The 15,921-nt window shown below is 39.1% G+C and overlaps 1 protein-coding gene across 3 annotated transcripts in view; it reads right to left on the bottom strand.

Annotated features, from left to right (window-relative positions):
* Nucleotides 1–15,921, bottom strand: part of ACAD9 (acyl-CoA dehydrogenase family member 9) — a 1,114,604-nt gene that overhangs the window by 330,926 nt on the left and 767,757 nt on the right. The window lies entirely within an intron of this gene.

Below are 15,921 nucleotides of genomic sequence, written 5' to 3'. Positions count from 1 at the left end.
AGATCTGAAATTTTTGCTATACCAGAGAAAACTGGAAGAAAGAGACTGCACTACATTTATGAAACTCCAAATAAGCATTTGGTTTCATGTTCCACAGCAAAAGTTGTCAACTGAGAGGACAAATCATCCATACAGTCTGAATGTGGGCATCAGGAAACAGAAGAGACCTGCATTAGTAAGGATGCAATTATACCTCTGGAAAGAGCTGCTCCTCACAAACCTCTGACAAAAAGGAAAAGTACGAAAGTGTGGGCATCAGACTGTTTGTAGAAAATGATCATCCTATGTACATCAAGCACAAGAGAAGCAAAATGTATATCAGTAATAAGGGGATTTCAAACAGGTATATGACAAGTTGATATAGCAGGTTATCTTCAGATATTTTTTCCTGAAGGATCAAAGACATATCTGGATGTAGAAAAGACTAGGCAGAAATAAAAGAAGTTCGGCCAACAAAGAGCGAGTCAGTCAACAAAGGTGAAGGGAACTCTGCTTCTCAATCTTCTGACAGGTGCAAAGCTTAAGGAGAAACTTAGCCATTTTCCATCGTTCCAAAAGAAAACTGTTCAGCAACAGAGCATTCCAGGAGCTTACATGAAGAAATATGAGTATCCTAGTTTCAAACCAAAGACTGATGCTGAGAGACTGAGATATGCAGGAAGACCAACAACAATATATAGTTAGTACACAAATGGAAACATGTAAAACATCAATCCCTTTAAATGTAGTTTAGGCATATGATCTGTAAAATATATGAATGAAGCCTTAAGTGGGACAACTGCAAAGCATAAAGCCCAGTTTATGCCATTAAGGTTTAGGTCACTCAATGGACTGAAGATGCAACTGTAAATAAAACATTATTGTTGCTGTTACTAATAAATGCATAAAAGTTGAAGGAGTGGGCAGCAATAGGCTGTCCATGCTGGGCATTCCTCACTTCTATAAAAGGCATGCTGTCATCAAGCAGCCCCACCCCCTTCCCTGAATAACGGGAAACTGTTTCCCCAGTCTCCTCCAGGGAAATCTCACTTCTCTGTGTACTCCCTGAGCATCTGTAACCCTCCGCTCCAAGAAGAGGCAAGAGTGCCAAGTCCCTTCACACCATCCCCTCTTTAACCCTGCAGTACAATGGCTGCTAGTCTAACCCTAGTTGTCTAGTTTAGGGTTAGGGCTAGCCTTCTGTGCCACACAAAAAGCTCTTACTATTCTATTTCCTCCTCACAGCACATGTGCATAATGAACGTTTATTTTGTAAATCTCTATAAATAACTGCCATCTGATGAGTTAAGCAAGATGTACAAATTTACATAGTTAAAAATAAATTTAAAGTCATTCAACTTTTTCCATTTATAGTAGGTGCACTAGGTACATAATGTTAAAGCCTGCCCCCTTATACCTATATGTATACATCGCTGCAGGATATTTCTTAACTTCTTGTACAAAAACTATAGTTTCAAGTTAAGCATGCACAACATACACAATGTACTGATTATACCAAAGGGACAACATAATGTACTAAAACAATGGACCTTTCTTAAGTTGTGCGAATGCTATTTACTGCTTCTAGTATGCTACTTTGATTCTGAGAAGATGTCTGCAATGTACTGTAATAGTTCTTTGAAAAATGCACTGTATATGCAAAGTCTGTGTCATAGCTCAAATGAAAATACGAATTAGAGTATACTGTTCTGTTCCTCCCCCAGATCCCCTCTGAAAATGAAAATAGCCTTGATTCTAGTAGCTAACCAAATCAAGTGTGTACATAAAAATAAAATAAAAGTGGTTGTACTAGTCTTAAGGTTTAAACCAGGTGTCAGACATGATGGCAATATATTACTGTTAGTTTCAATCAATTTCGATGCTGTTCAATTTAAGCACCAGATATCTAGCATTATATATAAAATTATGATACAGTCTTGAGTCAGTGGTTTCTCTCTTTTCCTACAGTACTTTGAAAAAACCGCACAATTTGGGCTTCAAGAAGTTCACATATGTAAAAAGGATGTGGTAGAGTTACAACCAACCTGAGAAAAGTGTAGTCCATGCCTACCATGGGCAAATGTCTAGATGACCATGCTCCAAAAAACTCCATTTTTTCATATACACATTTCAGAAAGTAATGAGTTGATTTCCTGTGATGTACTTATTGTATAATATCAAGGAGTTTCTTAGGAATATAGCTGAAAATCTGGTTTAGTCCCACGCATTGAATATATCTTAGCAATGTCACAATTTCAAGAGCTGTACATATACTCTATCGCCATCCTTAACATTATTTTATCAGCATTAATAATTATGTTACTATACTTTTTCAGAAGACGGTCATAACTTTAATAAAGGCTTATGGCTGTCAATAACATTGGTACATGGAAAGCAATATGCTGCTCATTTTTTCCTCAACAAAACAGACTTATCAGCTCCCTTAATAAATTATTTACCTAGGACCAATATCTTTATAATTATGCATTATTTTTGACATGCCTATTTTTTAAAAAGCTGTACAGTCTATTGATTGTGTGACACTACCTGAATACAGGACCACTTTGCCTCCTCTGTTTCATCTAAGAGCAGTATTATTGATTTTCCTGGCAGGATGGTAAAATACCTGTAATTACTTAACATGGATCTACTACAGTGCTCTCCCTTTACTGAATTTCGATATAAATGACATTTATATTTTTATGCCCCTTGAATTTTAGTCTACTTTGCTTTATCACAGGACTATTGTTATTAATTTTCAATTTTACAGTATCAGAGAGCAACTCCTGATCTATCCTTTGACATTTAGAATTGTATTTTTAACATGATTGATGGACTTTTTGCACAACTTATGAGATTCTCTACATTCTGTTGTAGGTGCATTTTGAAAATATGCATCGTCTGCTACTGAACTACATGCTTCTGTCTCAGACCCTACCAAATGCTTTATTCAGCATAGTAACAGATTCACAGGAAATTCTATAATGTCCTCAAGGAGGATTGATTAATCTGCACTTGAGATGTCTCTCACTTCCTGTAATAAGTGCTGTTTCAGAGGCAGTTCTGTAAGCAACGCTTGTGCAAATATTGATGAGAGGTCACCAAAATGAGTACACTAGTCTGAGATTTCATCTTCTAAGAAACGTCTTTACCTTCTGAGTTAATAAGCGAGTCCTGGAGTTTATTAAAGTTTAGACATTTTTTTTATCCGAGGAAATTATCTTCTTACCAAATATATGACATTTTTTGCAAATGAATAAAAAAAAAACGTTCTGCAGCAGGTTATATAATAAATACTTGAGTCCTCCACATAATGCTATCTTAAAAGAAGTCTTAGGACAGATGGATATTTTACTATTCCCCTGTACAGCACAAAATTTCAGCCTGTTTAACAAATGTTTTACTTATGCAATTCAAGGTTTTAAAAACACTATTAGTTAATTCTAACAGTTACTTTCTGAAATAAAGTACAAAAAGTAAATGCAGCTGGGGGGGCTGAAACAGGTACACAAGGATGTGCATCAGCAAGCCAAATAGCACCGTTACAATGGTACTAAGATAATCTATTGAGTTTCAAATGCTGTCTGTAAATCAAGTCTTTCAAATAACACCACAGCTGCCTCATTCACTAGTAGTCTGCTTTAAAAAAAATCAGACAGTTTAAGCTTTTTACGCTTCAGACTCTGTTGTCCTGCTGCTATGCCTTTATATAAATAGATGCTTGGAAATTTAACAGCTTAATAAATACAGTAGTGTAACTGTGGTGGTGGTGCTGCGGTAGTGTTTTCGCCTCACAGTAAGACGTTGTCCTGTTCGATTCTCAGCTAAAGCGTCTTCTGTGTGGAGACATGCGTGAATGGGCGTACCTTCGTTGAAGGTTGTGCGTCAGGGCTGGCAATTCGGCACATAAAAAATCTACTGCCAATCATTAGCAGACCGGAGTTCCGCTGTGGCGACCCCTAACCAGGAAAAGCCGAAAGATACAACAACAATAAATACAGTAGTGTTTTAGCTTATAGAAGAAACCTTTAAGCTTGCCAAACTGTCGGTTTGCTGCCTCATTTGTCCATAAATAGATGTTTATGAATTAAGTTTACCCTGGGGATCACTTCAGTGGCTCTGCTGGACAGAGGCACAGGGAACTAATCTAAGGGGGTGGCAAAAGCCAACACATTCTGGCTAGGCTTATAAATGCCTTCGGGCAGATAGCCTAGTACCTACCTATGAACCTATAATGTAACTGCCTAGTTTACATTCAAGAAAAAAATCTTAAACTTAGTGAAGTCTCCATGCTACTGCCACACCTGTAATAAACAAACTGTGTAAATGCCTTAGTGTAGCAGCTTTATTAAACATGAGTAGCATTCTGCATTCAGTTGCAAAAACAAAACAAAAAAACACAATACAGATTTACTAAACCACCACTTTCCCTATTCAGTACTTCAGTAAACCATACCTTAATAAAGAATTTTTTTTAAACTTACAGACTCCGCAGTCCTATTGCTGTGTCTGTCCTACATTGCACACAGATGTTTAGACATGGTTTAGCATCTCTGTATTGTGTGTGATGTACACTACTGCTCAAAGCTCATGGTCAATCACTGGGACTCTATGTTAAATTAATATCCACGCAGAGCGGATCCCAAAGGAAAACAGTAACAGCCTCAAAGAATAAGGGAGGTAGAAATAAAATAAAAAAAAAATAAAATTAAAACACTGAACACACACACTGTGCATGAGGAAAAGAACCCCACTGCTGCCCAAGAGAAATAGTTGCATCTGTACAGCAACAGAGAGCCCCCACTAAATGCACAGCAACACTGCCTTTCTTAAAATCAAAACAAAATAAACAGCCTTCAAAAAATTTTAACAAAGTAATGGTATTAACATATGGTACAGGATGTCAAGACTGTAGGCAAATCTTGACAAGAAACTGGAAGGTTGAAATTAATTCTGATATGTTAATGGATAAATTACATAATACATCTTTATTTGCATACAAAACAGTAGAAATATTAAAAGTAAGGTGGAGAATACAAAGAAAGCTGATCTAGAAAAACTGGAACAGACAAATGTGGATGTTATAACTAAACTGCGGTGGTGCAGCGGTAGCACTGTTGCTTCACAGCAAGAGGTTCTCCCATTCGATTCTCAGCTGGAGCGCCTTCTATGTAGAGTCTGCATGTCCTCCCCGCGGTAGAGTGACGTTCGAAAGACATGCGTAGAATGGGCGTACCTTCACTGAAGGTTGGGCATCGAGCTGGCAGCTTGGCACCTGTAAAAAAAAATCTACTGCCAATTACTAGCGGACCAGATTTCCACTGTGGCGACCCCTAACCGGGAAATGCCAAAAGAACAGAGTACCCGCAAACTACAACACAGGAGGTAATCCCCTGAAATCTGAAGAAGAAATAAGGGATCTAGGGACCCAAGTAGATAGCCAGCTTTCCTTTGATAACCAAGTTGCCAAAGTGGTTAGAAAATCTTTCTATGTGACCCATCTGATCATGAAAGGGTTCGCATCAAGATCTAAGGATGTAATGGTGCCCCTCTACTCCTTCCCTCATCAGACCCATTATTGAGTACAATGCACCAATTGGAATGTACCTGGCTAGACATCTCCAGCAGCTGGAGAGACCACAGAGGTACCTAACCAAGAGAATTACTGGCCTCAAACAGTTGCCCTATGCAGCATGATTGAAAAAGCTAAGACTGTTCTCTGTTGCATACCACTTTCTCAGTGGCGATCTCTGTCTAACGTACAAAGCCATGTCCAACCCAGAATTGTTGAACATGCTCCATCTTAGCAAAACCAAATCTACTCAAGCTACACGCTCTAGGGATATAAACCTCAACACAACAATGAATACAACATGCCGGAGGGATAGATTCCCTTCGCAGAGACTTCCCTTACTATGGAACAGGGTCCCGATCTACATAAGACAGAGCCCCTCACTATCACTCTTCAAGAGGAACCTTGATGAGTGGATGGGTAAAAAAGTTCACACCAGGGATCACACCAACAGCACTACTAGATAGGGGCCAAGGGTACTAGCTGCTAGTACAAGGGTCTAGGGAACTACTAAAGGGGCGGTGAATACCGCACAATGTGGCTGGGCTAATATATGCCTTCGGGCAGATAGCTCAGTACCAACCTATGAACCTATAAGGACAACAACCAATGTTAAAACATGAAATTGAGATTTCAAGTTTTAATGGATCAGTTAAAGAACTGTGAAAGTTTAACTGCAACACAAAAGCATTAGCGTATGTTGCAAGGTGTTAAACCTGTTCATCGTTATATATAGGCAAGACATTATAATAGAATTTATGAGCATCTTTACAGCATTTCCAGACATGATGAAACTATTGTCTTCTATAAACATTCAATGTTTTGTAGAGGGTTTAAAAAGTTTTCATTTTTTGTTCTTGAGAAAGTGGTAAGACCCCAGTGGGATGGCTCATGGGAAAACATACTGACATACAGAGAATTGGTTTGGAAAATTAAAATGAATGCATGGGTACCACCAGGTCTTAATGACAGTATTTCAGTTGTAGATGTATTTAATAAAAGGGCAGATAAATTTAAATTGTAAATCTTGCTGACTCAGTTGAACAGAATTGCTAATGAATTTTTTAAATATTTTTTTTCCAAAATGTTTTTATTCATTTTATAACATAACAATATAGTAACAAAAAAAAAAAAAAAAACTATATACAATGTCCATAACAACTAAAAAAGCAATATACATAGGAGAACACTTAATATTTCTCTAACAGATTAGACAATTTTGTCCAAGCAATTAAATGATGGGTTGTGTTGTTAGTCCTTGCTTTTATAGTAGCAATCTCATTCTTACATATGTATTTAACAAGATGAATAAACTCAGCTTTAAAGACAGGAGTAGATTGTGATTTCCAATTTTTAGTAACAATTTTCCTTGCTACAGAGAGGATAGACCATAGTAAAAATGTTTGGTTTTTAGGAATGACTTCAGGAACACTGAAAAGGATAAGGGAGTCAGAAATTGTACAGTTGTCATCCCATAGAGCTTTACAAAGATATTTAAAGTCTAACCAAAACAGGGAAATTATTTTGCAATTAACAACCATATGTATCCAGTCAGCATTGGGGTGTCCACATCTCAGCATTTCATTTCATCTTTATTGCTGGTCTATGTGGAGTGAAAAAACATCTACGTAAAAATGTCCATGTGTATACATGCCAAAACAGGGAAGATATGGATTCCAATTTGACTGCATGCTCCATGAATTGCTGGGCACTGGTACTGGCTTTGTGGGGAATATTCCTTTATTAAAATCAGTCACTGTGTAACCGCACACTAGAACCCTGCTTTACATGTCCCAGACTAGCAGATCCCAGGATATAAAACAGAGAACCTCAAAAATGAGAGGGAGGGAGAGGTCAAACCAAAATATAAAATAAAATTAAAATACTGAACAAACTTGCTGTGCAAGGGAAAATAAATCCAAGGCTATGCCGAACTGATGCACTCTCATGGCAGCAGGGAATCTCTGCCAAATGCCTGGTGACACTTTCGTTAAAATAAGACATTGTAAAAACTAATAATGACCATAACAATAATTTTCTTATTGTTATTTTTATTCCATAGCTCTGAACTGTCCCTGACTTTATGTCTCATATTTTTTTGCTCTGTCCCTCAAAGAATTTCCGATTTTCTGCTAAATCACTGTTTAGAGCTCCATATTACTTACAGTTCAGAAAATGCATGTTGATGGAAAAACCGTTGCTCTCTTCACTTTTTAATTAGATTCATTTTTAAAAATGTTCCCTTATTTTAGGCTTTCTCCATCATTTTCACTTTACCCAGAATTCTTCCACAAAGAAGTCAAGGTACTTTTTATTCAGAAAAATAAAACAGACAACCATGGCAATATAAATGCAGTCCATCAGGCAAACATACGGCCTAGATAAAATATAAACTAAACGAAATAAAATAATATTTTATGTTATACTCAGTTGTTAACCAAGGTTAGAATGCTGTTCCACGTGAACCATTTTCAGATTTAGCCCAGAAAAGTACAATAAAAAAGCACAATTCCAGAAAGTGCAGAACAACAAACAGGTCATACATTGTAATTACATATAGATAAAGTACAAGCGGCATGAAACTACTGATAAATACATTTAAACCAGTAAAGGCAGTGAGACATCTTAATGTAGCTATAGCTAGGCCATCTACGTAGAAGTAAAACACGACAATAATACGACTAAATATGATCTGTACAGGTAACTAGTACAATCTTGGCAAACGTTCCTAAGCTGCTCTAATAATGACACTTTAGTTCTGTAAGTGAAACAGTTTGAGAATATCAGGCTTTGCATATGTTCAGCGAACACCATTAATTGTTAAAATCTTAAGTTAGTTAAGTTAGAACTGTCAGAATATTTGTTTGCATATTTTTCATAGTCAAGTTTTAGAGCTCTTATTTTCATCTGAAAATAGCCATAAAGAAATCTAACTATGCCAGAGTTTGTCTCATCATTTTTGTTGATGACACTATAAATTAAAGGATCAAAACGTGCTGTACTATTTGACAGAGGATGAATGCTGGAGGATAACTATAAGGAAAGTGCTCTGAGATGCACATCTAGAAGGGAGGTCTCTTTGGCCATCTCACGTTCCTTCTTTAAAAGCACATATGTCATCAATGTGTCCAGAATATCATGTCGCAGCAGCTTAACTATCGGTTTCTCTGCGCTGTGTGGTATACAGATACCCAATAGGCTGTTATCTAATCACCGCAGCCTATAGTCAGGGGGAGAATTACTTTTGTTGTGTTTGTAACATTAGAAGTGGTCGCATACAATCAGGCAACATAGTTTCTGTTCAGGTACATCATCAATTTTGAAACTATAAGTATACTAAATATCTGTGGGGAATGGGTTTAACAGACAATGCATTATACAATATAAATGGCCTTCTTCATAAATATGCACATTGTTTTATGCACCTGGAGTAGGATTAATCAGACAGCAGAAGTGCAGAGTAATGAGTAAGTGAGATGCATTTCAGAGTATGTTTACAGTTTCAAGTGAAACAATTTCTTTACATTAAAATGTAAAATTACACTATCACTGCTATGGGCTAAATAGAAAATGGGAGAATATTTAAGTACTTCCATTTGGAAACTTCTCCATTTATCTGCTACAGCACTATGTTCTTAAAATTAATGTATAGGAAAGACAAAGCATCCCATTTTCCTCAGAATGTTAGTGCACCTGGTGATGCTACCCCAAATAATTATACACAAAACATTGTTAAACAGTAAAGGAAAACATGGGAGGAACTACAATAACAAGGCATTAATATAATTATACACAAAACATTGTTAAACAGTAAAGGAAAACATGGGAGGAACTACAATAACAAGGCATTAATCAGGACATATATGAAACCACAGTAAATGTTCTTTTGCAAAGATTTCATAGGTAAAAGTTGCATCAAACCAAGGGCATGGGACATGCTCAAATTATGAAAAGGAACGCTCAGAACTGGTAAGAGTGAAACAATGGCTCTGTTGTGCTTGGGCCTATCTAAAAATGTTAAAAAGTGATATATTAACTGAGTTTTTCTGCAGTGAAAAAAAAAAACCTGATCTGCCAATCCTGACTGCTGGTGCTGATATTTATGCATGTGGGGAAGGTCAGTTAATGTCTACAAGAATGCAACATTAAGGGCTTGAACTTTACGAATAAGCAGATTTCCCTACTTAAGGGAACAGTAAAAATATTATACATCTCCAAGGCATTAATGCAGTCTTGTGCATAAAGCATTTTCCGAAGAACAAGAAGTTTAAAACTCCAATGTCTGCTATTAACGGATCACTAAAATTCTCAAATATATACCAGAAAATCAAACATTTTATGAGGAACGAGCTTAAAATATTAGGCAAAATCAGGGATGTTCTGCAAAATAAGGGACATTACAGAGTTATGATCTTTAGTACAATGTTAAGTTAGAAATTATGAATCAGTGTTTTCTTTCAAAAATATGCACATTCAAAATTAGTATTCAGCTGATCCATAACTCAGCATCACACCTATATGCTCCTGCCACAAAATGCAATGCTCTAACTGCTGAACTATGATTAAATGCCAGACCCACTGTTATGGAAAAGCAAACAGGTCCTGTATGGCTGGCTTGGTGCAAGTACACAAAATATACCGGAGAAACCCCCCCCCCCCCCCCGCCGCCCAACCAGCAGTATACACACATGCTTCCCAATTTCCACAGGGGAATTCAACTTCACCCTTTCATCTGTCTCAACAGGTGATGATACACTGGTATAATGTGCCTCAGTGCAAGTGGACAGAGTGTTTGACATGGTTAACCTCTCAGAGCTGAAAATCCTGAGTCAGTCAATAAATCATAACCTCTGTCTCAATGCTCAACAGACCGTGACTCATACCGCCTAAATACGAAATCTCTCTTAGGCCCTAGACAGCCTTCATTTAATATTAAAAAAGATGAGACTGATCTTAGCCACCTCTAAGGTACAGAGGAATGAAGCTTTGACTGCCAATCAGGGTACATGGGTTTGAGTACCAGGCCATGATGCTAAAGGAGCTGACTGAAGCAGTATAATTGCTTGCTTAAATATTTGCTCACTCATCGTTGTGGTAGGAGAGTTTCCTTCTTGGCTACAGTCCCCAGCAGAGGAAGTAGGGTTATATGCTTATGCAAACAAAAAAGTACAACGGAAAAACAGGCAGATAGTCAACTGTGGAGGGTGCATATGTGGTCATGTGCAGATAAACAGCACTGACATCAAAGCACAGTATACTGCAGGAGTTGGAGTTAAGGACTGGGCACAGGGGTAATGGCTCTTTTACTGTCAGGATGGAGACATCAGAGGACATGCCTTTCTCCACTCAGCCTGATGGTGAAAACTGATGAGGGGCATCTAAATTCAACACATGCCTGTTGTGCGTTTCCAAAAGCACAAATGAAACAAAAATGACAACAGGCCTCCCGTGCAAATAAGTGCACTTCACACTGTGTTCTCAAGACATGATGGCCTGCTGCACCATAATCCTACATCACAAGATGGGTTGCCTACTGGCTCACTGACAGAACCCACACTGTAAAAGTTGCAGACTCCAAATATGATCTCAAAGCAGTGACAAGTGAAGTACCTCAGGGTTCCGTCCTGGGACCTCTCCTGTTTGGTATCTACTTTTCTGAAGTACAAGCTAATACAGAAGGCCTCTGGCTAACGAAGTTTGAAGATGATTGCAAACTAGGAGCCATAGTCAAGTCCCCAAATGATGTGGACATCCTAAAGAAGGGCCTCGCTGAGACAGATGCCTGGTGTCAGAGCCATGGCCTCAAGCTCAATGCTAAAAAGTGCAGTGCCATCCCCTTTGGTAAATACTCTGTACCCATGAACTACCACATAGGCAGCAATCTACTTAACACCGAATGTGTGATAAGAGACCTTGGGACCCAGGTGGACAGTAGTCTCTCCTTTGATAGTCACATCGCCACAGTAGTCAGGAAGTCCTTCTACGTGGCACACCTCATCATAAAAGGGTTCTCATCCTGGAAAAAAGAGGTCATTGTTCCCCTCTACTCGACACTCATTAGACCCATTATAGAGTACAACGCCCCTTTTGGAATGTACCTCTCAAGATATCTGCAGCAGCTGGAAAGGCCACAGAAGTACCTCACATAGAGGATTACTGGCCTCAAACAAATGCCCTACACTGACCACCTCAAAAAACTTTACTCTGTAGCATATCACTGAGTCCGAGGTAATCTCTGCCTAACATATAAAGCTATGTCATACCCAGAGCTGTTGGACATGCTACACCTAAAGAAATACCAATCCCTCCGAGCTACATGCTCTAGGGACCTAAACCTTGTCACCACAATAAACAGGACATGCTGGAGGGATAGATTCCTGTCCCAGAGACTTCCCATACTCTGGAACAGGCTACCCATCTATGTCAAGCAAAGTTCTTCATTAGCACTCTTCAAGAAAAATCTTGATGAGTGGTTGGGAAAAAGGAAATACACCCCGGGGATCACTTCTGTGTCTCTGCTCGACAGTGGCACAGGAAAATAACTTTCTTGGGTGGCGTAAGCCAGGGAACTTGTTGGCTAGGCTTACGTAGGCCCTTGGGCTGATAGCCTAGTACCTATCTATGAACAAGAGGAGGTGGGTACTAGAAAAAGCATTTTCCAACAAAGAGTTTCAATGTCACCAAAAAAACACAGATGCTGTCAATCACAAACCTCAAATCCCAAGCAGATGACAGTTTTTTTCAAAGGCAGGTGGAGATGTTGTATGCTTTTAAATACCTGTCTGGCCAATTGGTCACAATCCTGCCCTCTATAATGTCATTACGGCAGACCGTGTTTTGCATGTGTCAGCTATGATCCAGCTCATATGTGCCTACGACAGGTCAGAAGAATTTGTAAACTAACTGATGCAATACTGGGTAGCACTCCACTAAAAACAGAGAACATCTTCAACTTTGCAGAGTAGGTCTACTTGTGAAAGACTTCTTGGCAATCACTTCTGTAATCCCAGCCAGACAGTCCCAGGAGTGAAAAAGCATAAGATACAAGTTCAAAACATACCTTGTGGGAAAAATGAGGGAAGAGAAATCATTAAAGGCTACTGGAGAAACAAAGAATTTGACATTTATGTACAACATACCTCAATGGAAAACTGAAGGGGTTAAAATAATGCACGAGAAAGAAAAGGCCGTCAGAGTCAGATGGAGAAAAGTTACTTTAACAAAGACATCAGAAAGTATTGTTTCACTAGGAGGGCTGTGGACCCTTGGAAAGCAAAATCTTTATAGGTGGTGGGATGATAATCCACAGAGGCTTTCAATAGGCTATTGTCAGCTAACAGGGCTTGGGCATCCGAAGATGAAAGGAGGAAGTGCCAACACCTTAGCTGCACCCCAAATGGGCAGACTACAGATAAACTGTCTCCTTCTGATGCCACATTATAAGCTATAATTAAAGGAATAAAGAATCTCCCCTGCCATTGGATGTAGAATGTGGCCACCCTGAATGCCATTTTCTCCTACTGCGCAAAGCAGAAAAAAATGTAACCTTGGGACTGCTGCTGTTTTGAGCAGGGATTTCCCAATGTTTAGATGTTGGGTTGTCAAAACAATTACCTGTCATTTAACAAGATACGATCATTTATAGTAAACCTACCAGACTTCCCTACTTCCATTTGCTTTCTACAGTTCATTCTATGGAATCACTAGGCATTCCCACGCAAGGTGAAATATATTTCTTCCAAATTTTCCAAAGCTTGTCCTAACACCTCCAACTAGTGGGTTATGGCTGGCAGACGACTTGGGTGTGGGGGCACATCCAGATAAGGTGTCCAAACCACCTTAACTCTTTCCTGTTAACCTGGAGGAGAAGTTAGTCTAAGATCTTCAAAATCTGCCAAGCTTCTCAATCTTGTCAAGGAATAACAGCCCATCTACCCCATAAGGCAATTTCATTTCAACCAGTTGTGACGGATCTCATTCTTTCAGATACTACCCACAGTTCATAGCCGCAGGTGAGGGTGGGAACACTGACCAAGTAAATTTACAGCATCACCAGATGTCACAGTTTGTGCTTTACCACTTGTACATCAGTATGTATGTATACTTTTAAGAAGCTATCCATGGGCTTGCACATGTGTATAAATACTGAGCACGTGCGAGTCTGAGCCATTTTGTAGAGAGCCTTTGAGATGTAAGCATGTATGTATGTATGTAATGGTCTGTCAGTTAATCAGTTTGTTTATATTTTGTGTTGCTGCTATCCAGCCTGACGTGTCTCTATGTAATAAAGTATACAGACAAACTACCCTGCCTGTTTGTCTTGAATCATAACATAGGACGAGCGACTTCACTGAAGTCTAATACAGTGCCTACAGTACTGCTGAGCCATCCACTAAACAATCACCTAACTCAAAATACTGTGACATGTGACAAAAGACACCAAGAAAAAAACTCTTCCACTTGAGGCAGCTTGCTCCACCCCCAACCAAACAGATTTTCATTCCAACCACATCACATCCAGCAGTGAACCACTTCAACTTACACTGGAAACCACCATGACTTGAGGCCAAGAGGAAATCATCATCATCTGTAGATATCAAAAATACAAACCTCTTTACCTCAGACTAGATGCACTCCAGATCTCGGCTGAGCTCTGATATCTTACTCATGATAATCAAAAATAGGAGGAGAGAAAGTACACCCTGTTGCAATCCTAACTCCACCCTGAAACATTTTATTCAATGCCAAGAATATGGACATGACTTGTGCTCTTCAGAACAGAGACTGAATCACACACACAGACAAATATACCAGTAGCAATAGTAGTCTTTCCTGATGCAGCTCTTTCTACAGAACATTTTAGAGTATAAAATAGTATACCTTCTCCAGGTCCAGGGTCAGGTCCCCAAACAATACTCTACAGCAAGGATAGAAGTGGTACTGCTTTGCCTGAATTAGAGCCTTGACTATTAGATTAAGTTTCCTTTCCAGCCCTGTAGAGTCATTTTAAGTGTGATCCTGCTAGAACTAGAACATAAGCACAAGTCTTGTTTTATTAAAACTGGGATTGCTACTTCAATTTGTTAATCCAGAGGTAGTGTCAATTGTTCAAACACTACCTCAACAAAAATGATTGCTTTCAGCCCTCATCCAGTCCCAAAGCTTTGCCACAGCACAGCAAATGTGATTAATCACTGCAGAGGGCTGATTTACAGAAATGGATTCAATCCCACTATCTGCTTCTGATATATCCTCAAATGTGAATGTTTCCAGTAAAGGCCAGTCTTTCACCACCAGTGCTGTGTACAGCCTGCATATCATTTCATCTCAGTCTCAAGGGCCTCAACAAACTCCACTCACACCTGAAACTTTGCTTTGGTGACTGCTGCGTTCCTGGCTTGCTGGTACCTATCAACCAACTCCAGAGATCCTCCACCACAAACACTTCATGGAAGGAACTTTTTTACAACTTAATGGCTTCTCATACTGGCAATGTCTATTTATGGGTCCTCTGGTTATCACCATGACAATCACCAACCACCTATAGGTTAGAGTTTCTTGCTGTCATCTCAGCTATTAAGGCCTTGAACAGGGTGCAGTCAGACTCCATGTTCTAACCTCAGTCAGACTCCATGTTCTAACCTCTCAAGGCATACAGGAGAAACACTTCTGGAGGGTGGAAGCTCAACTCATCCTGTAAAGGAAAATCAGCTAGTCATTCCTGACATCCTGACCATATATTTAGGTTTCTCCAGTCAGTCCATTCACTGCCACAGGTGCTGCCCCCACCTTAAGTGAACTACAAACCAAAACTCAAAATAAATTTGCACTAGCTGAAACGTGGTTCACCAACATCAAACTTCTTCTAACCCCCCGCCCCCCCAAAAAAAAAACAACCTAATTCTCTTCGGCCCTGATAGACCTCATCATCTAAGCAGTGATTTCACCATAATCTCTAAAGTTGATATCAAAATCACACCAAAAATCCCACACAAAACTGCTAGGGGTAGTAATAGATAATAAGTGCAGATTTGACATTCCAATGGCCCAAACAATCAAGAAAGTAAACAAAAAGCTTGGTCTCCTTTATAGAAACAAACAATTCAAGACCAAGAATACCAAATCCACAATTGCAAGAACTCATCTCTTATCCATCCTCCTTTATATGCCTCCCCTATACTGACAAATCTTTGCCACACAGAACTTAACAAAATGGAATCTTGTTACAATAAGATTGCCAAGCTCGCATCTGAGACCTCTCATAGATTCCATCACTGTCTTACCCTCAAGCAGCACTGGCTTGAACTGCCCCAACTACTGCTACTTAAGGGACCACTACGTGCTTCCTCAGAAGTTTCCTTGTTTCAAAA

The sequence above is a fragment of the Protopterus annectens genome, chromosome 7.part0, assembly GCF_019279795.1.
Source record: "Protopterus annectens isolate FY-2018-M chromosome 7.part0, PAN1.0, whole genome shotgun sequence".
Taxonomy (NCBI): domain Eukaryota; kingdom Metazoa; phylum Chordata; order Ceratodontiformes; family Protopteridae; genus Protopterus; species Protopterus annectens.
Note: the sequence above shows the minus strand (reverse complement) of the source record. Positions and strands in the feature narration are given on the sequence as shown.